The 25,259-nt window shown below is 40.2% G+C and overlaps 1 pseudogene; it reads right to left on the bottom strand.

The window, feature by feature from the left end:
• Window positions 1-14,873: 14,873 nt before the first annotated feature.
• On the bottom strand, window positions 14,874-15,876 carry LOC110129573 (glyceraldehyde-3-phosphate dehydrogenase pseudogene; annotated as a pseudogene).
• Window positions 15,877-25,259: the final 9,383 nt, after the last annotated feature.

Raw genomic sequence — 25,259 nt, 5'->3', positions numbered from 1 at the left:
TTTATATAAGGGACTTGAGCATCTGCAGATGGTATTGACAAGGGTCCTAGACCCAATACCCTGCAAATACCAAAAGATGACTGTGTTGGCATCCCATCCACTATCTCTTCATTAGTTCAGTGGTCGTTTCTCCCTGTCTACTCAGTCTCCCTAAAGCAAACTGTCATTGTGTTCAACTCTGACTCTCACCTGCCTCAATTTCCTCAGGTGGACTTTCTCCCCTGACTTTCTCCTAGTTTACCCCTTTTAGTATCTCCCTTACATCAAAGATCTGTCTGGAGTGTCATCTATTACTTGCTACCATATTATTTTACTAGTAGGAATATTGGAAAATACTCTGAATATTTATCCACGCTTTTAACATAACCCTAACTTTTATATGCTACTTCTGAGAATCCATTAGAAGAGAATTCCAAACTACAGAGGAAAAAGTGAGTTCATAAAGATGCTCAGTCTTCTTATTTATAACAGAGAAATAATGAGAAAATTCCAAACACAAAATAATGTTTACATAAATAATAATAAACCTGATGGACTTTAATGCAAAATAGAGAGTGCTGTAATAATACAGAAACATCTATACACTGAAGTAAATTATTTAGATAAAGTTAATTAACTCTAAAACTTAGAGATAACTTAAAAAAAATTATGGTGTAGATTGTGATGATCATTAAGTTTTATTTAACCATTTGCATGGAAGCCAAGCCTAGAACAACAAGTATTGTTGATTGATTTTTGGGTGGTTAATTTTCGGTCACACTGATCATCTTCTAATTTTACTGCATCTTCTAAATTTTCTCTAATGATTGGTATGAAAAGCAGTCTCTAAGATGACCCCTGAGCATTCTTACATCTGGAATGCACAGCTTCCGATAATCTGCTGTTACTAAATGTGGGTGGGACTTACTTCTAAGCAATGCAATATAGCCAAGATGAGGGGGTGTCACTTTCATAATAAGATCACAAAAGACTGTAACTTCTGTCTTGTTAGCAAACTTTCTCCGTCACCTTCTTGACTTTCGTGCTTTCATAAGCAAGTTACCACATGGGAGGAGCCCCTTGCACCAGGAACTGGGAGGCGCCTCCAGTCCACAGCCCACAGAGGACAGGGGGCCTCAGGCAAACACTGTGAGGAGACAAAGGTTACCACACCACTGAGACTCACAGCAAATAAACCTCAGTCAAGTCTTCAGATGAGACCTGGACTGAGGCTTTGATTATAGCCTTGTTAGAGGATGTGAAGCAGAGGACCCAGCTAGGCTGTGTTCAGATTTCCAATTTCCATCCCCTACTTCATCCAAAACTGAGATAATAAATGTTTGTTATTTTAAGCTACTAAGTTTGGGAGTAATTTGCTACGTGGCTCAGTTAAAGAATCTGCCTGCCAATGCAGGAGATGCAGATTTGCTCCCTGGATTGAGAAGATCCCCCAAAGGAGGAAATAGCAACCCATTCCAGTAGTCTTGCCTGGAAAATCCTATGGACAGATTTGTCCAAAATCCTATGGACTATAGCGGGCTATTTTCAATGGGGTAACAAAAGAGTCAAACACAATTTAGCTACTAAACAACAGCAGTAAATGACTAGCACATGAAGGTACTATTTTGATAAACATAGCAGTAAAGTCTCTTTAGAAAGGACATCCACATTAAAAATGAATTTGAGATGCTAAGAGACTTTGTGAATATTTCTTGGGCCTTTAGAAGCTGACCCCTGGCTCTGGGTAGGCGGGAAAGAGGGAAAGTGTCATCACTCCACTGCACAGAATATTGGCACAAGCTCACAGCAGAAAGGGTCATTGGGGAAACATCAGCATTTGGGTTTTCATCCTGCTGCCCTCACAGAGGATCAAATGATCTGGAAGGAAGAGCATTTATCCTGGAGTTAGAAACTTGCTTACAGAAGTAATCGCTTTAAATATATTTGGGAGAAATCTTCAATTTCCTGTAAGGTTTTACCCCCCCAGGAAAGAAGGAAAAGGAGATACTGTGATGCTAAATGTTTCTTTTCTCCACCCTATAAGGGGTGATAGAATTAAAAGGTTCTAGTGCTGACCATGTGATATTATCAGAGGAGGCTGAACAGAGGAGCCTGTCAGGAGTGGTGATTCTCAACTGTATTTCTAGGGCCTCACTCCGGGGGACCCACCTGAGAACTGCCTCCAGGAACTATTCACTGTGGTGAAGGCAGCAAGGAATAGTCATCCTTGACCACTAAAGTCTTTAAGCAGCCTTATTAGAAAATAAGATATTATAGTTGGGAAAGGAGTAAAAAGTTGCATCCAGGTGAGCATTCTGTATGGTGCTGTATGTCAGAATTTTCCAAAGCCAGGCGTTTTCAGCTTTTGAAACTAAATGTGTAATTATGTATGTGTTAAAGTCAGACAGGTGCTCAAAGGGGAGGGAGAAAACTCAGATAAATGGCTGAGTGGATCTAGACAGGGAAAACAGGAGGAAGCTCTGGCCCTTTTGCATATTAATTTCTCCTTCTTCTTCCCTTAGTCCTAGCCCCACCCTGAGTCAATTTCTCCATACAGTTAAGCACTGGTCCCTCTCCGGAGTTGTATCCGCTCCAATGGCCATCACCACTTCTCTCCCTGGTGGAAAACTCATTGTCAATCATACCATCTTTTAGCTAGAATTCTTGGAGCACAAACACATGGGCCTTCCACTGGAAGGGAAACAGCAAATATAATTCTTTCTAGAGATATCCTAGTTGAGTTTTGGAGACACAGTTTGTTCTAACATGCAGGACAGATGGGAAATAAACACTTAGTGCCCGGTTACATCACCGACATTTAGATGTTTGCTTTTATTGGTTGTCATACTATAGGAAAAATGCATGAAGATGCACGATTGTGATAAGGAACAGTCAAAGATTAATAATCAGACAACTCTCAGAGCCTCTGTATGGATTAAAACCAAAAATTAGAGATATAATCTCATTTCTATAAACATTTGGTTAGAGATGATTTCTGTTAATTTTTTCCCCACTGACTTTGTAGTAGTCAGTTTAGGCTGCCATTACAAAATACTATAGACTGTGTTGGTTAAACAGTAGGTCCTTATTTTCTCACAGTTTGGGGGACTGGAAGTTTTAGACTAGAGTGACAGTATGGTTGGTTTCTGTTAAAAGCTTGAGAGTTCTTTTTCTGGCCATCTTCTTATCTTGTCTTCACATGGTGGAGAGAGAGAGAGAGAGAGCAGGGAGAAGGTCGGGGGATTGGGGGAAGGGAACAAGCTCTCTGGTGTCTATTTTTATAAGGGCACTAATACCATTATGAGGGCCTCACCCTATGACCTCATCTAACCCTAATGACCCCACAAAGGCTCCATCACCAAATACCATCATAATGGGGTTAAGGCTTCATCACATGAATTTTGGGAGAACACAAATATCTAATCCATAGCAGACTTATCGTCCCATCTATATTGTCTCCATACCAACTTTCAAGGAAATTTTTTCTCGACAACAAAATTTAAGCTGTTCTTACAGAGGATCTTCTATGTGTCATAAAATTTTGCCGTGTAAAGAATTGTTTCTAGTAGTTGTGATTATATTCAAATTTTAGTTTGTAGGAACTTGGACACAAGAGAAAAAGTAAGTTGTATTAGCATTAAGTCTTTAAAATAATATCTCTAAAGAATAATACTGATTAAAAATCCTGAAACAGAAGCAGGGATATGGATTCAAATATGGTTTTAAGTATTAATAAAATGTATTTGCACAGAGCAACATCAAACTGTAAAGCCTCACTCACTTAGAAATCCCAGTTACCTTATATACGAACATTTACGCCGAGTGGCCTGAAATAAGGTCATTATACCCTGACGCTTTCACAACCTTCTCCTTTTCTTTATAACAAGTGCTCACTATTATGGGAAGAATGCCTGCCTTTTCTTTGCAGCTTTGCAAAGCTTTAAGGAAGTAGGGTTTTTAATCACACTCTTTTCTTGCTTGCACTTCTGACTTCTCTGAGTTGGCAACAGAATTTTAAGTTCATCTCTGAGATAGCATCACTCTTTAACCTTAGACAGTTTAAAAGTCTCTACAGGGCATTTGTAGGCATTTTATTGCTTCATTCCTTTATTCTCATGTCAAGGATAAGTGGACTTGAGCCAACAAACAAAATTAGAGCAGAGCTCTTTCTCTATTTCCAGATCAGCTAAACCAATTAATACAATTTAATTAAAACTTATTTTCTTTCCTCTCTGCAGAAGAGGCTCAGAGAGCAGCTGTTGCAACTGGGTTTTCAGAATGTGGTTCCAGCTTCATTTAACTCTTAAGGGATATTTTCAGAGTGAGACACTATAGGCATGTGACACTACTAACTGATTTCACTTCAAATATCCCTTGTAGTACCTCTTTCAACTATATATGTTCTCCATCAAAAAGGGGGCAGTTTATTTTATTCTTGCTTTTCCCACTTGGGATTGAGTGCTTTAGTCCTACTTGTGCTTACAACAAGCTACTCATACTTGGCAGGTCTCAACAATTGATTTCAACAAATGTAAAATACACCTGACAGCATATTTAAAAGCCTCTGCTTTTTAACTACTTTACCAACAAAGGTCCGTCTAGTTAAGGCTATGATTTTTCCAGTAGTCATATTTGGATGTGAGAGTTGGACTATAAAGAAAGCTGAGGACTGAAGAATTAATGCTCTTAAACTATGGTGTTGGAGAAGACTCTTGAGAGACCCTTGGACTGCAAGGAGATCCAACCAGTCCATCCTAAAGGAAATCAGTCCTGGCTGTTCATTGGAAGGACTGATGTTGAAGCTGAAACTCCAATACTTTGGCCACCTGATGTGAAGAGCTGACTCATTTGAAAAGACCCTGATACTGGGAAAGATTGATGGCGGGAGGAGAAAGGGACAACAGAGGATGAGATGGTTGGATGGCATCACTAACTCAATGGGCATGAGTTTGGGTAAACTCCGGGAGTTGGTGATGGACAGGGAGGCCTGGCATGCTGCGATTCATGGGGTTGCAAAGAGTCGGACACGACTGACTGACTGAACTGAACTGAACTGAAAATATACCTGAAACAATGAGAAAAATCCTCTATCATGTCATAGGTTGTATTTTTTAATTGAAGTATAGTTGATTTACAATGTTGTTTTAGTTTCAGATGTATAGCTCAGTGATTCAGTTATATACATCCACACACACAGAGATACTCTTTTTCAGATACTTTTCTCTTATAGGTTATTACAAACTATTGAGCAGTTTCCTGTGCTATACAGTAGGTCCTTGTTTGTTTGCTATTTCATACATAGGAGTGTGTGTGTGTGTGTGTATATATATACACATACATATATTTATACATATATATATGTTAATCCCAAACTCCTAGTTTATCCATCCCCTTACCACAGGATGCACTTTTACCTTGAATGGAGTAAAAGTTTATAACAGTAGTAGTCCCCACTTTCCCCCCACCCCATAAGGATTCTCTGGTGGCTCAGATGGTAAAGAATCTTCCTGCAATGCAGGAGACCCAGGTTTGACCCCTGGGTCAGGAAGATCCCCTGGAGAAGGGAATGGCAACCCACTCCAGTATTCTTGCGTAGAAAGTTCCATGGACGGAGGAGCCTGGTGGGCTACAGTCCATGGGGTTACAAAGAGTCAGACACTACTGAGCAACCGACACTTTCACTAACACTAATGCTTTGACTTCCTGTAATATTTATCTTGAGCATTCCTGTAAGTTATATTTATGATATTGGCAAAATGGTCTCTAACTCATGGGGATACAAAAGAAATCCAGCAAGAGCTTCCAGCTTTACTTAAATCCCCACGTTTACTTTGGGTTTCTAGAGGTCCATCCTGGGATTCTCAAAAATGCACATTACTTTATTGTATTTATTTATACAAAAATACAGCATTACTTTGTTATTCTTTTTTTCCACTCCTTTTCGTGCCTCCTTAGTCCATGAAATCTTTATTGAGACTAGGACAGAAAGAGTTGCTTTCATTTTATATCAGTTAGAAATGAGTTTGACTGCAAGTAACAGAAACTCCAACAGAGGTTTAATTAATTGAGGGGCTAACATTGCTCATGCAGGTCTGGGGAGGAGTAGACAGGCTAATACAATAACCAAGAGTACCACATGAGACCCAGTCTTTCCTTTTCTTCTCACTGGATGCAGCTTAGCAACTAAACAATAACAACCTGTGGAATATTCTTGCATGCATGCTCAGTTGTGTCTGACTCTGAGACCCCATGGACTGTAGCTGGCCAGGCTCCTCTGTCCATAGAATTTTCCAAGCAAGGATACTTGAGTAGATCATTTCCTACTCCAGGGGATCTTCCTGACCTAGGGATCAAACTATGTCTCTTATTTCTCCTGCATTGTCAGGCAGGTTCTTTACCACTAGTGCCACCCGGGAAGCCCATAATCTAGTTATCTATTTGCAAAGCCTTCAGTATACTATGGTGGAGTAGGAAAAGCATTAATTGCATTAAAAATCTACGTGGGAAAAAAGTGAAGCAATATCTCAGGACTTACATCGGATCCTGCTGATAAGAACTGCAGCTCTTGTTTGCCTCATCTTGTTGTCCCAGTTTACGTACTTTGAGAGATCTCGCTGGTCTCTTCTCTGCAATGTTGAGCCCTGGGGTAGGAACTCACCTTCAGGGCTACCTGTGATTTTAGTGCAGTTCAGAGTCCAAGGATTGCTTTGGGAGTTGAATAGTCACACACACATCTTGTCCTGTCTCAGGATGTTTGTTTAGATAAGATTGGTCCCTCAAACCTTTAGTAGGCTTTCAGGCTCTTTGCTCAATTCTCCGAGTAACAATAGCCAAGAACCTTACGTAGACATAGTTTTATGCATTAAGTCTTTTATCTACTGGCTTCTGTGACCTGACCATTTTCCTACAGTCCTCCTGCTCAGTGCCTTGAGGTAATTAGAAACTATCTTGGAGGGGGATACAAACATTTAGTAACAATTTTTTTTCTAATAATTTCCCCCTGTATTTGGCAGAGAACTTTTGTAGAAGGGATGTGCTCAAGACCCCAGGTACCAATCTGAGGCCTCCTCTTCTAAGCCATCCTCCATTTAAGATGGAAAAGACCTTAGCTTTTTCTAGCCTCCAAGGTTCAAGCCATGAGAGTTTCACTCAACTTTGTTTCCAGGTCACCTGCAGGAAGTGTGTCTCTCAGCCCAGTTACTTTGTTAATCCATCTCTGCTTGCAGATGGTCTAATCACAGTCTGACTCATTTATCTCTGGTGGGACTTGGCTCAAAGAAGAGAAAAGAAATGCAGATCCCACCTTTCTTAATTTCTCACAGCACTTTCCCTAACATAACAGCCTTGGTTTGCACATGGCCAAAACCCTACATGGTGACAGTTGAACAAAATGTTTTGCTGTGATCATTTTGTAATATTTTCTATAGAAACACCAAGGAGATAATTTAGTCTTTTTCTCCTGCAGCATTGATTTTTTTAAAAAATAAATTTGTTATTATTTATACTTTAGAAAAGTTGCTTTTCAGTTGCATGACCTGGTATTGATAATATTGTTTAAATGTTTAGGTTGGTATCAAGTTTGGAAACTATCAAATTTCTGTCACATATGAACTGCAGAGGTAGAGGGCATTTCATGTGTTCTTGTATAGTGATTCATTTAGCTGGAGACACTCACCAAGTGATGAGTTATCAGTGTGGTCGTGTTATTACTCTTGGGTGTACTGGCATAGTAGGCAGTAGGAGTGTTAACACCAGGACAGCTAGCAATGGCTTAACTGTACACGGAAGTGATCATAAGCCATAACACCATACCCCCAACTTTCCCAACCCCTAGAGTGTTACTCCCACTTGGGATGGGAAGTGGGGAAGGGCAGGTGGTGTGAGCTTGACAGGAAATGTTGGAATAAGAAAGGAAAGTCAACTGGAATTGAAATGTCTTGATTTTGCAAATTTTATAAAGTTTATGAATATAGCACAGCATTTGTAGTCACGTCTGCATGTAGTTCAGTGACTGCTAGCTGTCCTTGTAAAGAACGCCTGGTAAAGGAACTGGCCTTCTGTGTTGGTTCACCCAGAGTAATAACATCATGACATCCATGATATATCCCTTATGTAACCCCAATAAAATGAGTCACCACACAAGAAAACCTGAAATGCCTCTAATGGCTTGCTAAGGCCTCTCACAAAGTCAGGTAAAGCCTGAAGTTAAGCTCCATTAGTGACACAGGAAATCCTTCTCTGGTAAACTGTTATCCGAGTGGAGTCTAACAAATCACTAGGCAATCACCAAGTAAAACCAATCAGAAAGTCACACCTCTTGATTGCTCTGCAATCACTCTGCCTATGACAGCCTTTAAATAAGGGAGGGCGAATAACTTGCACTTCTGTGTATGTCTCATAAAATATTCTTTATTTGATGGGGATTTTCGTTATTTTTTAAGCGATAAAATTGCTACTTTAGCTAAGTAAATGCTTGGCTTTTCATTTTTTAATTTCTTCTTTTTCTTTCTAAACTTTTTATTTTCTCTATTATAGATTCAAAGGCAAACAAATGGTAAAAAGTATGTCACAGTAATATATGGAAGCAATCAGGAAAGCACAAAGCTTAACAAACTAATTGAACCGTAGGGTAGAGAAAGCTCTGTTACACACCCAGAAGGTTACTGCTGAAGGAAGTTAATACTTCTTCAACAATTGTACTAAGAACATTAAAAATACTTTTGCCCAGGAAGGGTATCAACATTTTAATCTACCTTACACTGATAAAAAGAAAAACACACAGCAGGGAGGAGGCAGGGGCCGGTTTTCAGAGAGCCACAGAAGGTAGAAACAAAATGTCCTTTGTTTGAAGAATATTGCACCTGCATTAAATTTACTGCTGACATCTCTTCATAGAAATTTGATTTTCCTCCCATTCCCCCACCTCTGATTGTTTTCAACACTGAGGTATGTGAAGCATGCCAGTTCTCCTCCTTGTCTTTGCAACACTTCTGTCTTCAGCTGTGAAAGAGAACAGGGCTTCCTCACCCCCTGGCCATCAGCACGTCATTTCAGCAATGCACCTGCACCCGTAACATGACACTGCACCATGCAGAGCTTCATACTTCTGTGACAGACACAAGAGATCAATTTCCTGCTGATTGGGCCTCCAAGGTGGGGCCCTGTTCTGACAAGGAAGGGCTCTTTCAAATAATCCTGGCTACTAAGGGTGGCTCAGATAAAGATGAAAACTTTTAGAAGAGTTGTGATATCAAGATCATACAGGAAGCAACTATGGCCAAAGGCACTGTGATTGTGGGGTATATTTTAAGGGGAGGGTGTCCATAACCTCAATGTCAATACTGTGGGTTGACTGATATTTTAAGATTTCTGAACATTCCATATAGTTGGAAATAATGTAAGAGTAATGGATAACACATAGTATAGATTTTGTTCAGAAATTATTTTAGCTGTGAAGTCATCATATATTATAGATTAATTCAGCTTTGTTTCTCTCTCTCTCTCTCGTGTTTTTTTGTCTTTGTTGGGTCTTAGTTGCTGCACATGGGTTTAGTTACCCTGAGGCATGTGGGATCTTAGTTCCCCAACCTGGGATCAAACCCACGTCCCCTGAATTGGAAGGAAGATTCTCAACCACTGGACCACCAGGGAAATCCCTTATCTTTGTTTCTTACATTTTGACACTTGTAGCTGTCTATCAGCCACGGTAAAGGCAGACTTTCTCCACTTCTGCACCTTGCATTCACCTCTACTATTGCATCTGTAATTCCTCCTGTCAGTCATTTACTTAACCATCATCTCCTTGCTATCTGTGAGTATCTAGGACAGAACCAGGCTGTGTTCCCTGATTCCCAGTGCTCACGCCTGCATTTCCTTATTGGCAAATCCCTATTAAATGTTTGGTTTTTTAGTTAATGGATTGTCAGTGAGGTTCAGCACGTCCTAAGAAATCCTGAAGATACATTGATACTTCTTACTGAAATTGTGTCAGTGTGGTCTTGACTTAGAGCTCAGATAATTATCTTTCTTTAATCTATTTTTTAAAATTCTTTGGCAGATTCTTTTTTTTTGTTGTTGTTGTTGTTTTTTAATTTGGCTGCACTGCGTATTCATTGCAGCACATGAGATCTTTAATCTTTGTTGTGGCACACAGAAACACTAGCTGCAGCGGGCAAGCTCAGTTGCAGCATGTGGGACCTGGTTCCCTGACCAGGAATCAAACTTGGGCCCCCTGCATTAGGAACACAGAGTCTTAGCCACTGAAACACCAGAGAAGTCCTAATCTACTTGTTTAAATTGAAGTATGGTTGATGTACAATGTTTTGTTAGTTTCAGGGGTATAACAAAGTGATTCATACACACACACACACACACACACACACACACATTCTTTTTCAGATTCTTTTCCCTTACAGATTATCATAAGATACTGAACATAGTTCCTTTTTCTATACTGTAGGTCCTTGTTGGTTACCTATTTTATATGTAGTAGTGTGTATCTAAATCCTAAACTCCTAATTTATCTCTCCCCATCCCCTTCTTCTTTGCTATCCACAAGTTTTTTCTCTGTGTCTGTGACTATATTTCTGTTTTGTAAATACGTTCATTTGTATAATTTTTTTAGATTCCACATATAAGCAACGTCATATGATATTTGTCTTTCTCTGTCTGACTTATTTCACTTCTTATGATAATCCCTAGGTCCATTCCGGTCACTGCAAATGGCACTATTTTCTTCCTTTGTTTATGGCTAAGTAGTATGCAGCCATAAGAAGTAGTGTGTATATTGCTGTGTGTATATATCTATATTATATGCATGCTAATTTGCTTCAGTTCTGTCCAACTCTTTGTGATCCTATGGACTGTAGCCAACCAGGCTCCCCTGTCCATGGAGATTCTCCAGGCAAGAATACTGGAGTATGTTGCCATCCCCTCCTCCCAAGGATCTTCCTGACGCAGGGATCAAACCTGTGTCTCTTACATCTCCTGCATTGGCAGGCAGGTTCTTTACCACTAGCACCACCTAGGAAGTCTATACATACATATATATATAGAGAGAGACTTTTTAAATATATATATATACTTTTAAAAATAATTATATATTTATATATAATATAAATAAATATTTATATATCTTCTTTATATATGTATGTATATATATATATCTTCTTTATCCACTCATCTGTCAATGGACATTTTGCTTTTTTCCAAGTTTTGGCTATTATAAATAGTGCTGCTTTGAACATTGGGATACATGCACCTTCTTGAATCATAGTTCAGAAATCTATCTTGTATTGAGTAAAAAGAGAAGAAAGTGGAGGAGGAGAGAAAGCAGCAGAGGAAGGTGAATTGTGTCATTTTATAGCAAGAAGGCCTAGGTTCCAAAGATAGCTTTAACATCTACAAATTGAATGACTTTGAGAACTGACATAATATCTAAGCATCACTCTCCTTACTGTAAAATGGGGATTCTAATAGCATCTGGGGGATTACATGAGAACATTACTGTACAATGCTCAGATGTGCTTGTTCCAGAGCGGGGGAAAATCAGAGAGAATTAGCAGTTGGTATAGCAGAGTAAGAAAAAAACTTTGGCTTCAGCTTATCAAATATGTTATCTTTATTTGATTCTTTTTTAAAGTTCCAAAAAAGTTGAGGCACAATTTAGAAGCCTAAAGTTAAAAGATGTGCCTCAGGCCACCTGCTCCTCCTATCCACTCAGTAATCACCAGGCAGGGTCTGGCTCCTCTCTATTATTTGCTTTATGAAGGGTGAAGTCGCTCAGTCGTGTCTGACTCTTGCGACCCCACGGACTGTAGCCTACCAGGCTCTTCCATCCATGGGATTTTCCAGGCAAGAATACTGGAGTGGGTTGCCATTGCCTTCTCCATATTTGCTTTATAAATACCTGCAAACCCCTCTCTGTCACTGCAAATATCCTCCAGGTTAATTTATTTTGGGCAAAGGACAGAATTTAAATGAAAGCCTTTTACATGTCATGGATATCAGAACAGAAAAACAAAAATCAGTGAAAACTGGTGAAGTTCAAATAAGAACAGTTGCTTATTTACTAATATCATACCGATGTTAATATCCTATTCTTGACAATTATACTATGACTGTGTATGATTTTTACATAAGGGGAGGTGAAATGAAAGTATAAGGGAACACTTGTATTGTTTTGCAAATTTCCTGTTAATTCTAAAAAAATTTTTTTCTCAGTTTGTTTTGTTTAGCTGAGAGATAATCTGCATTAATCATAGTGGAGGTTGCAGCAAGTTTTTTATTGGTTCCCAAATCACTTGCTATGGACATATGGACACACCTGGACTGACTCCAAGGACTCAAGGGGACAGCATCTTCCAAGTATGGAGAATTATAGAGCATTGATGGAGTCTACATGATATATTTTTCCCCTGAGGAAAAGATGATTATGACGCTAAAACCTAGGAGCTGAGGTAATGCTACTGACCAGGAAAAGCAAAACAAACATCATTCAAAACCTTCTGATAAGAAATCCCCCTTATCAACTATCATCAGCTTGAAGCAACTATTTCACTCCAAAGACGCAGTTAAGCTTTCATACACACAGGTCAGGGAATTCCTTCCTCACTGTTGTGATATTTTATAAATGAAGTGTTTCTTAACTGTGTAGATTCCAGTGATGGTGAATATAATAGAGACAAACAATGATGTGTGTAGGTAAACAACTTGAAGAAGTGACTACAGAGTGTTTATTCATAAATCCATTATGGACTGAGTGAGCACTGCATAGGAATCTGAATCCCAGATGCTAGAATATAGTGAGATCAGAGCTGTACCATGGTGACATTGCTTTTGTGACAGGCTCAGTGTGGAATTAGAAAAAGGAGAGACTGGAGATGGAGGTTTGAGGTCCTGCTGGGCTAGGGAAGATAGAATAGGGCCTTACCTGATGCCTTGTTGGGAAGGACAAAGGAGATGGCAAGAAATTAAGAGATAAGATCCCTAGCAAGAGAACAAAGATATACAATGACCTGTCTCAAATACGGCATGCAATGAGGTAGCAAGGAAGAAAGAAAGAAAGAAAAGAGAGAAAAAGGAGTGAGGTGTGGATGTGATGAGGTTGTAGTAAGGGAGAAATGAGGTAGGAAGAAAGGCAAGCTGATAGAAGAGGAAGAGACAAAAAGCACATAATTAAATTTTTAGGCAAAAACAAACAAATCTTGCTAACCAAGAATCCTGTTTTCCTAAATTTTCTATAGCTTTTATCTTAACCAACTTTGAACAACTTCTATATTACTCAAACAACCACCATCATAATCCTAGGTAATACTGATCTCAGGCATTATAGTATCAGACCTAATATAACTTAGATCCTACGGACTTCTACCACTTTGTTTTTCTGAGAAAGTTTCTAGGAAGCAGTTAAGTATCAGCAAACAGTGCCCTTCATTAGTTACAGGATGTTTTTAGGAACTCAGATATATTCAGGCACCAATAAATAAACAAAAGTGGCTGAGTTATGCTGATATGGGCTAAACTCATGTTACTCTCTTGCAGTAGTCAGTGGTTATGAAGCAAATTGCTAATGATAATGATAAGTTTGAGTTGATTGCATCTGTGTCCCCAGTTACAATGCAGAAGACAGAAAGTACATGTATTCATTCTTTCAGGAAATATTTATTAAATATTTCAAGTAATGCTCTAGATTCTGGGGATATAATGGGGGAATAAGAAGAACAAAAAGAAATTGTTTTCACTGTTCAAGATTGCTTTGACTATCATAAATGTTAGGCAGAAAACAAAGCAGGGTAGATAGAACTTGACCCACTGAGAGAGAGAGGCAGAGGGAGAATTGCTACGTGACTTAGATGATGAATTCTCCCAGAAACTTCATTTGAGCTGAGGCTTGGAGGGGAAACAAAGGCAGCCATGAGAAGTTCTACGAGTATTACAGGAAAGAGCCAAATTTGACTCCATGTTGGATGTGTCTTTTTTCTCTAACCTTTGCTTCCTCTTGCTTTTGTTCACAAAAAAGATACAGTTTATATAATGGCCTACCTGGAGAATGGAGAACCCTGCCTCTCTGCTTGAATGTTAAACCAAAGTGTCTTTGTTCAGGGAACCATCCTGGCCCTGTCCGCGGATGAATGACTGTAAGAGGGAATAAATTAACACATCCCTCCCAAAGGCTGGCCATTCCAGGCGATATTTGCAACGCTTATGTCCTTTTTACTTTGCTTCCTCATCTCCTCCCCTTCTCTGGTCTATAAAAGAAACTGGCATCCAGACCCTGATAAGATGGTTTTGGGGGGATACTAGTCTACTATCTTCTCAGTCTGCTGGCTTTCTGAATAAAGTCGTATTCCTTGCCTCAACACTTCATCTCTGTGTATTGGCCCATTGTGCAGTGAGCAGAGTGAACTTGGACTCAGCAGTGGAAGGAGTGGAGGGGAGATGCTCCAGGTGGAGGCACCCTGTGCTGGTTACAGGCACAAAATCTGGAGCCAAACTCTGTGGGTTTGAATCTTTTCTTTGCCTCAGTTTCCTCATCTATAAAACGGTGATATAAGGGGACTGAATGTGCTAAATATGTGAATAAAGTGCTATTTGTGTTTGTTAAATATATTGTTGTTGTTGCATTGTCATTGTCTTTGTTGTTCAATTTCTACACCATGTCCAACTCTTTTTTTTGGGGGGGGGGCGGGGTATAGGGTACTTTTATTGATGGTACATGACAAGGCAGGGCTCCCTAAGCCCCTCCCCTTCCTCAGGGCCTTGGGGATGGAAACTGTGTGGAGGTCGGGACATTCTCAGTGTGGTGGAGGATCGAGGTGGGGCAAGGACTCCCCAGTAGCTGAGGAACTTTCTCTTCCTCTCATGCTCCTGCTGGGGCTGGGGGTCCGGGGACCTTACTCCTTGGAGGCTGTGTGGACCATGAGGTCCATCACCCTGTTGCTATAGCCAAATTCATTGTCCTACCAGGAAATGAGCTTGACAAAGTGGTCGTTGAGGGCAATGCCAGCCCCAGCATCGAAGGTAGAAGAGTTGAGTGTCGCTGTTGAAGTCGCAGGAGACAACCTGGTCCTCAGTGTAGCCTAGAATGCCCTTGAGAGGGCCCTCTGACACCTGCTTCACCACCTTCTTGATCTCATCATACTTGGCAGGTTTCTCCAGGCGGCAGGTCAGATCCACAATGGACACGTTGAGGGTGGGGACGCAGAAGGCCATGCCAGTGATCTTCCCATTGAGCTCAGGGATGACCTTGCCCACAGCCTTGGCAGCGCCAGTAGAAGCAGGAATGATGTTCTGGGCAGCCCCTCGGCCATCACACCACGGCTTCCCAGAGAGGCCATCCACGGTCTTCTGGGTGGCAGTGATGGCGTGGATGGTGGTCATGAGTCCCTCCATGTTGCCAAAGTGGTCATGAGTGACCTTGGCCAGGGGGGCCAAGCAGTTGGTGGTGCAGGAGGCATTGCTGACAGTCTTGAGGGTGTTGTTATACTTCTCATGGTTCACGGCCATCACAAACATGGGGGCATCAGCAGAAGGCGCAGAGATGATGACCCTCTTGGCGCCACCCTTCAAGTGAGCCCCAGCCTTCTCCATGGTAGTGAAGACCCCAGTAGACCCCACCACGTACTCAGTACCAGCATCATCCCACTTGATGTTGGCGGGATCTCGCTCCTGGAAGATGGTGATGGCCTTCCCATTGAGGACGAGCTTCCCATTCTCTGCCTTGACTGTGCCATGGAAATTGCCGTGGGTGGAATCATACTGGAACATGTAGACCATGTAGTGAAGGTCAACAAAGGGGTCATTGATGGCGATGACGTCCACTTTGCCAGAATCAAAAGCAGCCCTGGTGACCAGGTGCCTGATGTGGCCAAATCCATTCACTCCGATCTTCACCATCTTGTCTCAGGGATGCGGCTGGCACAGCACGAAAGTTACAGCTTCTGTTGAATGGGCAGGAGCAGAGAGCCCGTGTCCAACTCTTTAAGACCCCATGAACTGCAGCACGCCAGGCTTCCCTGTCCTTCACTATCTCCTGGGGTTTGCTCAACCTCATGTCCATTGATTCGGTGATGCTGTCTAACCATCTCATCTTTAGCATACATACATATATACATCCATACAGCCAGCTTCAGCCTGGGGTTGCACTTGGAAGCAAAGTAGTAAAGGAACCTTTTAAGAATATAATGGTTATGCTGAGTCTTGAGGTTTGGAACAGAAAGTCTCAAAGCAGAGGGAAAAGTAGATAGAAAAGCTGTTCATAAACAGCTTAGGATCTTGGATAACTTAAGTAGTTCGGAAAGGATAGGGGCACAGGAGTGTTCCATGGCAATCTACTGGTTACCTGTCAGTATATGATGAACTCTCCCAGTACCAGGTGCCTAAAACAACACTTACTATTATATCTCACGATTGTGGGGCTTAATGGGCTCACCTAGGGGATCTGGTGCAATTGCACTAAAATGGTATTTGAGACTGGATTCATTCCCTGATAGCTCAGTTGGTAAAGAATCTGCTTGCATTGCAGGAGACCCTGGTTTGATTCCTGGGTCAGGAAGATCCACTGGAGAAGGGATAGGCTGCCCACTCCAGTATTCTTGGGCTTCCCTGTGGCTCAGCTGGTAAAGAATCCGCTTGCAATGTGGGAGACCTGGGTTCAATCTCTGGGTTGGGAGGATTCCCTGGAGAAGGGAATGGCTACCCACTCCAGTATTCTGACCTGGAGAATTCCATGGACTTTATAGTCTATGGGATGGCAAAGAGTCGGACACAACAGAGCGACTTTCACTTTCACTTCCTTTCACTTTCTTGCCTGGAGGTCTGGTTCCTGGGCTGGAATGGCTGGACCAGCTAGAGTTCACTTAGGCATCTCCCTCTCCATATGGCCCTTCCACGTGGCTAACCTGGGCTCTCTCATAGGATGATGGTCTTAAGGTAGTCATACTTTTAATTTGGCACTTTCCCTTAGGGAGAGAGAGTTCCAAGAGACAGGAAGTGAAAGCTGCTAGTTTCCTAAAGTCTGTATTTGGAGCCTGACACCATGAGATTTCCACCATACTTTTTCAGTTAAAGGAGCCACAAACCAGTCCAAATTCAGGGAAGTGGACATAGGCTCCAATTTTGATTGGAGAAGAGTCAAAGAAAGTGTGGTCATTTTAAATCTGCTTTAAATCTGCAAGGGGCGATGAGAGGCAGAGCTCTAGATGTAGGGGTTGGGAGAATGCCTATACTCAGGAGGTCCTTGTATGACATTTGATCGTGTTCAAAATTTTTCTGGTAGGTAATGTTAGTACCAGTTTATGCTTTAACTATAGAAATACAAGTGTCTAGACATTATAGATAAAATGGATTCCTTTCTTCTAAAGTTGCGGTGGGAACATGAGAACCATAAGGAAAAGTAAAGATTAAAGTATTAATCTTCAATTCTGAAAGATTATAATTTTCTTCTAGTACTGCTCCCCTGAAGAAAAATTCGCTAATGGCTACAGATGGGTCTCAAGAACAAGGAGATGCATGCAACTGCAACCGGGATGTCTTGTGGATAAGAGGTAAGCTTGGAAAAGGTCTTAGCCTAGTACTGAGAATTTCTCATTTAGTTTTATTGCTTTGATTTACACAGAGACTGTTTTGAGGTGGGAGAGTTAACCAGTTTTAGGAGGTGGGTGCTGTCTTTTTTATATAGTGCAATAGTAATTTACCTTAAAGGAGCTGGTCTGATTCTGGAGTAATTCATGAGTAACTGGTTCTATGAAGAGTGTAGACAGAGTTCATTTTCTACACACACTTACATAAGCATTGATTAGCATTTTCTACCCATTCCTCCATGTCTATTTTTAAAATGAGAGCTGAAGAATTTCAGAAGTTGCTCATGGAAGGAGTGTTTCATAAAGTTATGAAACTTAAAGCAATCTGACTTTCATCAACAAAGTCCCATCTGGGATTGCCACATGTGCAATTTCTATGCTAAATGGGAGAGTTCTTATTTTATGTGTAGATTTGTAAGTTATCAGGACTAAGTACCTGGTATGGATAATATGTTTCTTTCTTCCTAAATTAAATGAACCACTTACCTCAAAGTAGTTTCTACTTTTCTAGTCATTTCCCAAGACGTAGGACTTTATTTATTCAAAAATTCTTGTATCCTGCTCATCATGTAACAGGTATGATTTGAAGTCTTTATAAATAATAACTCATTTTCTTGTCATTACTACTTGAGGAAGGCAATGCTGTTATCATCATCCTCAGTTTTGTAGATGAGCTATAGAGCTATTACAAACACATGTAATAAATAACAGAGCCAGGACATGAACCCATTCAGCTGGGCTCCAGAAGTCACATTCTTAAGCACTATGCTCTGTTCCTTCCATTTTTCCATGAACACCACTATATTAGCATCTACATAACTCCACACTAGCCTAGACTCACATTATTACAATTACGATAAACTTTCCAGGAGTCAAATTTTTGATCTATTATCTGTGAATCCATGGTATCTGGCATTGGACTTAGCAAATAGAAGTTACAGAAAAATAGGTTTGCCTAAATGAAAGAGACTGGGTTAATAATCAGAGGTATAAAAGATTCTTAGACCTTCGTATCTATCATTTGTTGTTGCTGTTTAGCCGCTGTTGCAATTCTTCGCAACCCCACGAACTGTAGCGTGCTAATCTCTTTGTCTGAAATTTTCCAGGCAGAAATGCTAGAGTGGGTAGCCATTCCCTTCCCCATGGGATCTTCCCAACCCAGGGATCGAACCCGGGCCTCCTGCATTGCAGGCCAATTCTTTAGTTTAGCAGAATTGTATTATCCAACAATTAAGATGTCTACATATGCTTTCTACTTTCACTCACATCGGCATGAATTTATACATCTATCCCATTTCTTCTGTATGTCTAAGCACTCACATTTTCTTGCTCTCCAGGAAGTTTCATAGGAAGTCTTATGAGTTAAACTTGAATCCAAGACAAGGGTTAGTTTGCAAAGACTGCACAAGCATTAAATATCATACATGAATCACAAGGTTAGTTGGCATTTCTGAATCACATGGCTCTTAACATAATGAAATTTTAAAAGAAATGCCATCTTGCTCACTAGCTAATGGTTTTTTGCCCTATTGAGAAATTATTTCTTTAACATTAGTAGGTTAATCAAGATTGATATCTGTGAACTATGAACTCCTAAGTATACAATCTAATTGAAGGCACTGTTGACAAAAATCTCTATTTTATAGGCAGGTCACTGAACAAACATCACTTAGCAATATGTCACAGACATTTGAAAATGTACAGATTCAGCAAATATTGTTCATTTGTTTCATTCATTTTTTCACTATCTTTTTATAGCGATGACACATTTTAAGATTTAAAAAAGCCACACTTTAATCCTTGAACTATATACACTCAATTTTAAAACAGGCCTCTTGATAAATAGAAAGGTTTTAAGAAGTTAATTTTTCCCTGGAAAAGAGGGCAATTTATGATAAACTCACAATAGTAATCCTGATTTCTCAATTTCATTGATTTGAGTTCTTAGAAGAATTCAATTTTTTCTTCAGCAAAAAAATCATATAAACATATATAAATAATCTCTATATATACAAGTATATATATATCTGAAATACTTCCAATATTTGAAAGCTATTTTCTCTGAAAATTCTTAATTACAAATACAGTTTTACATCTTCTACATCTTTTCTGAAAATTAAATTATGTAAAAAGTGAGTCATTTTATATTGCAGGATTCATTTATATAATATCCCTTGTATTCCTTGTAAAAATGAAACAAAATCTTCTCTTTTTACAAAAACCAGAGACTCTGAAAAAAATGAACATATGAAAGGGTAGATAATTTCAATATTGTTTTAATAAAAGCATGCTTTTCTTATTAGGTTTTAGGATGGATTTAAGAAGCATGAAACAAATCAGGAATATTTTAACTGCCATAGCACACACTTTGTTGTTGTTCATTTTCTCAGTTGTGTCTGACTTCTTGCGACCCCATGGACTGTAGCACGCCAGGCTTCCCTGTCCTTCACTATCTCCTGGAGTTTGCTCAAACTCATGCCCGTTGAGTCAATGATGCCATGTTTTGGGGACCTAATAGAACTGCAGACCAGGAGTCTCCATCTCTTGGGAACATGATGTTATCCTAGCTCTCACATGTTGCTGTCAATCTGGCTTGTCAGCTGTCTTGGCATTGGACCAAGAAAAGATCAACCTTTATCTCACTTCTCATTTTTAAATATATGTGGGAGGCAGCACAGAATATACCAGATGAAATGGTATATTGTGGCAAAATAGTTTTGAGATATTATCTTTTTCTTTGACTAGGGAATCACCGTATCCAGGATGAAGGTCAGACAACCACCAAGGCAGATCTGATGGTGTTGAGTAAAGTTGAATAGTTATATCCTAAAAGCAGCAGAGAGATGTATTCCATAGTGGTCTATTGGCTAAGCCTCTGTGCTCCCAATACAGGGGGGGCCTGGATTTGATCCCTGGTCAGGGAACTAGATCCCACATGCCACAACTAAAGATTCCATGTGCCCCAACTAAGACTCAGTGCAGCCAAATAAATGTTTTTTAAATAATATTAATAAAATAAAGGCCACAGACTTGAGAATCAACCTAGAAGAGAGGTGCTATATGCAGGACAATGAAAGTCCCCAGTATAGAGATGGTTTTGGTAACTGAAAATGCAAACCCTAAGGAAAAAACAGATGTATAATAATCTGTCTTCCTGATATCTTATCCTGAGGTGTCCTATTTCCAGGTTGGAGGCCAAAGAGAAAGCTCAGCTTCTAAACATTTTATGTCTGCTTTCCTTTCCTGGTGTCCCCAGGCACCAGGCTCAGGACAGAAATCATTTATAGAACAGATCGGAAGAGACCTTCAAGATCATGAAACAGTTCTCCCTTCCTTGTAGAGAAAAGGGGAGGTCTGGAGTGGTTAAGTGAGTTGTCCAAGATACACAGCTCTTTAAGACCTAATTCATACAAAACCAGAAGTGAAGTCCCAAACTCCCAATGTCACTTTTTGGTAACATGTCCACAGAAAAGTGATTGCTAAAAAATTATCACAAAGGCCAGGAGACTGTTATTCATATATGAAGGAATGAGTCAACAACTTGAATTGAACCCCTCTCTGCATTTCAACAACAGTCATGCTGCTTACTTAATATTTTTTTATTTTCTGAGAATCCAGTCACTATTCCTGTTATTAATTCATGGATTGTAACCTCTTATTTGGGTGGTAGTTGAATGGATTGATCCTTGGGAGATGAAGTAACTTGCTCAAGGGCACACAGTTAGTCACCAAGCTGCTTTCAGGTAGATGAGTCTGGTCTTGCAGCTTTCTCCCAGAATACCACATTTTAATCAGAGACTTCTTCCTGGGCCCAAAAAATGCTGGACTCCCAAGTCCTGTAAGGAGAGGATGATTGGAGATGGATGCTCTAAGGCCCAGTATCTCTTTGTCTACTGCAGGAACCACTAGGGCTTTGGAAGTTCAGGGAAGGACAATCTTAAGGGAAGGGCTGCCCACTCCAGTGTTCTTTACTGGGGAATCCCATGGACAGAAGAGCCTTGTAGGCTACAGTCCACAGGGTTGCAGAGGGTTGGATATGACTGAGCAACGGAACACTTTTCACTTTCAATCTTATGAGCCCCCTTTCGGAACCTAGGGTTTACTGGGGTTGACATTGCATTTTTTAGGTAACTGCTTGGTGCCAGTACATTCTGCCGAAGGTTGTTTTGGAAGTCCCCGTGTTTGCTGAATTTCAGGATAGGAGATAGTCTGTGTAAGGGGAAAGTGATGAGTTTTTATCAAAGATAAAAATGCAATGCCTTGTTCATTTAATTATCTTCCAGACAGGAATCCATAAGCTTATTTCTCTGGTTTTAAAGCAAAAAATACACAAGAACATCTTTCATGCATGTGTGCATGAGTGCTAAGTTACTTCAGTCATATCCCTGCCAGGCTCCTCTTTCTATGGGATTCTCCAGGCAAGAATGCTGGAGTGGGTTGCCATGTCCTCCTCCAGGGGATCTTCCCGACCTAGGGATCTAACCCATGTCTCCTGCAGTTCCTTCATGGCAAGTGGATTCTTAACCACTGAGCCACCCTGGGGAACTCCAAACATCTTTCAACCCAGTGCCAAAAATTGACATGAAATGGAAAGGTGACTGTGTAACTGTGGCAGGTTATGGGAGAATTCACATGGGTATGCCCCAACTACTCGGAGCTCTTGCTACCTTTGCAGAGGGTTGAGGATAAGGGACTGCTGCTATACACACTGGCAAACAAATGCATTGGCCCACAAGTCCACATTGCTGGGTCAGAAGACTTCAGCCCTCCAAGAGCTGAAATGATAACTTGTGATGGACCACACTCACCCGTTGTCGTTTGGAGGTCCTGGATACTTTGAGGACACGAAGTGCATTATCATGAGCTCTGAGAGTCTGCAGGATTCTGTCTTCAGTTAGTGCAATAGTACATTGTGCTGCCATTGACTTTGGCGTGCACTGTTCTGCCTGAGGCATTAGATGTCTAATTTGATCAAAATCAGACCCTATAATTTGAATTCAAGCCAAGCCACAATCAAATCACAAAATTTCCAAAGCTGCCACCATCTTGGAAATGTCAAATGCCAGGTGGGGGAGCGGGAAATTACTATACAGGGAATCAAGGAGCCTGTTTTAATGAACTTTACGTCTGGTCCTTATATGAGGCCATTAGATATAATTTAAATGTCTTGATTAACATTTTATTACTTGACATGACTGCTGGAAAAAAAAAACTGTGTGCCTGAGCACTGCACGTATCAAAATATCCTAAACTCCTTTGAGTTTCAAGGTGCTAAATATAGAGCTTTTGGGCTACTTAGATGGTGTCTGAAGTCTGCCCGATACTTGGTGTGAAAAATAAACCTGAGAAAAAGGGATGTTTTTCTCTGCTCAGATATTAGGACCCGATCTAAGCTTGGCCAGCTTTGGCAGTCACTGTCAGACCTCCCGGGTGTCTGAGGAATTGTACACTCCTTTCTAAATCCTTTCGGAAATTGCCAGTTTGATAGAATAACATTGCAGGAAACCACTCAAATTGAACATATTTGTTGTTTTATGTTCTGCCAGGCAAATGTCAGAACAATGCCAGGAGACCAGAGTGGGTCAGAATTGGAAGGGGCAGCAGGGGAAGTGAAGGGAGGGAGCCAGGAGCAAAAGAGACAATGAGAAGAGAATAAAAAGCTATTTTAATGGGAAATTTTAAACTCATAAAACTCTTGCTTTTGAAAAGCAAAAGCAAAATAAATCACGTCTTCTCAGTTGTCTCACGGTTCACAGGGTGACATCCAATCTGAGAATATTTTCTTGTAGAATTTAATAATTGTGGTCAACAATTTTCTGGTAAATCTTGAGCCACTGGTCAATATGCTGCCAACAATGAAGACAAAATTGATGGCTTACTTGGAGAACACACTAATGGAGCCTTATTCTTCAGTTTTATTTCATTTGTCTTGAACATGCGTCTATTTTACTATTGGGGCCTTTTTTTCCCCATTTCGCGTATTTCAATTATACAGCATGTCATATCAATTATTTTAATTAATTCGGGACAGCAATTTGCCATAATCATTTCTTCACTCTCCTGTTTAAAGTCCCATGGCAACATATTTTTTTTTCCCCTAAATCTGACAGTATATTAGATCTTACTGGTCATGATCCCAAGTACTGCAGGAATTAATTTTTCCAGAAAGATCAGCATGGGGAAAAGGCTACGTGAAAGACCTTGCTAGCATTGCTTTTTTTTTTTTTTTTAAGTGGCTGACTCATAAATTAGGAACTTGATTCTCTCTCCCTGGCTTTGGATGGTTTCCTAATGAGCAGAAGGGCTGTTTTATTTATTTATTTACCAACCGATGTGGACTCAAGCCCTTGATAGCCCTTTAACATCTTAGTGACTGCAGTTATATTAGGACCGCAAGCACTCAGTGCTGGCTTGATTACTAGAAAAATTTTTTTGCCTCATCCCCACTCAAGTATTAAACCCAGGGCCAAATGCATGCTCTCTCTGTTTGCCAGATAATCATTACATTTTAGCACACTGAACAAATACTATACCAATTAAAATCGAATGTCACTTTAAAGTCAATAAATCTACTTTATTTTCCAGATAAGCTTTAAAAAAAAAAAAAAAAGCCTGTTGCTCCCTTTCTAAATTAGCTAAATACATTTGTTTTGGCAGCAGCCAAGTAGTGAAAACTATATCTTATTTTCAAATATGTACCAGCACACCCGTCATTTTTTTAAAATCTGATTTTGGATGAATTAGTCTTTGGAAAATATTAATGTTTGATCTTAGATCCATATTCATCTAATTGCTCTAAAACTGGGAATTTGCTTGTGACGTGCATGCCAAAGTATTTTGTGTGTTCCATGGATAACTCTGGTAGGTCTGTTGGTAGATACTATTTTTACTTACTTAGCAGGAAGGAAATGGATGTGTAGAGGAAGTAAAGTGGGTTGTTCAACCTCACAAAGAGTTGCACCAATAGAGTTAAAGATCGGGAAACTTATTGCCAAATCGTGGCTGGATAAACATACATTTGTGAACTCAATTTTTGTTCTGCTCTAATACGATTGCTTTGCCAAAGCAGCATGAGAATAAGAGGATCATTTGCTACTTTCACAGGCCTTCAGGCGAATGGAGTCAAGTGAGAATTACACACAGCTTATATAAGGAGTCCGTCCAGTTTCCTGGTAGGAAACTGGTAGGAGGAGGTGTGCACATATGTTGTGTGATTATAAAGATACAAAAAATTTCTCTGTTCTGTATCCCCTAAACTGCTGTTGTTAAGTTAGACAGCTTCAAGGAGATGAACTATTCTAAGACAACTTTTTCTAATACTGCTCATTGTTCATCAACTAGTAGAAGCCTCCATCCCTCACCCCCACCTGATCCCACCCAATTTGCTTTGTCTGATTTTATTTACCCCCAGCTCTCAGTATAAGTGTTCTCTCTTCACCAGGTCTTCTCTAATGCCTTGGTTGTGAATACTAGCAAAGAATGAGTTTTACATTTTTAAATAGTTGGGAAAAAGTTCAAAAGATCATTTAATGACATATGAAAAGGATAAGAAATTCAAAGTTCCATGCCTGTAAAACGTCTTCTTAGAACACACCATTTGTTTATACAGTGTCTCAGACTACTTTTACTATCTATCGGCAGAATTGAGTAGTTGTCATATTCTGTGTGGCACCAGAGCCTAAAATATTTACCATCTGG

The sequence above is a fragment of the Odocoileus virginianus genome, chromosome 8 (assembly GCF_023699985.2).
Source record: "Odocoileus virginianus isolate 20LAN1187 ecotype Illinois chromosome 8, Ovbor_1.2, whole genome shotgun sequence".
Taxonomy (NCBI): Eukaryota; Metazoa; Chordata; class Mammalia; order Artiodactyla; family Cervidae; genus Odocoileus; species Odocoileus virginianus.
Note: the sequence above shows the minus strand (reverse complement) of the source record. Positions and strands in the feature narration are given on the sequence as shown.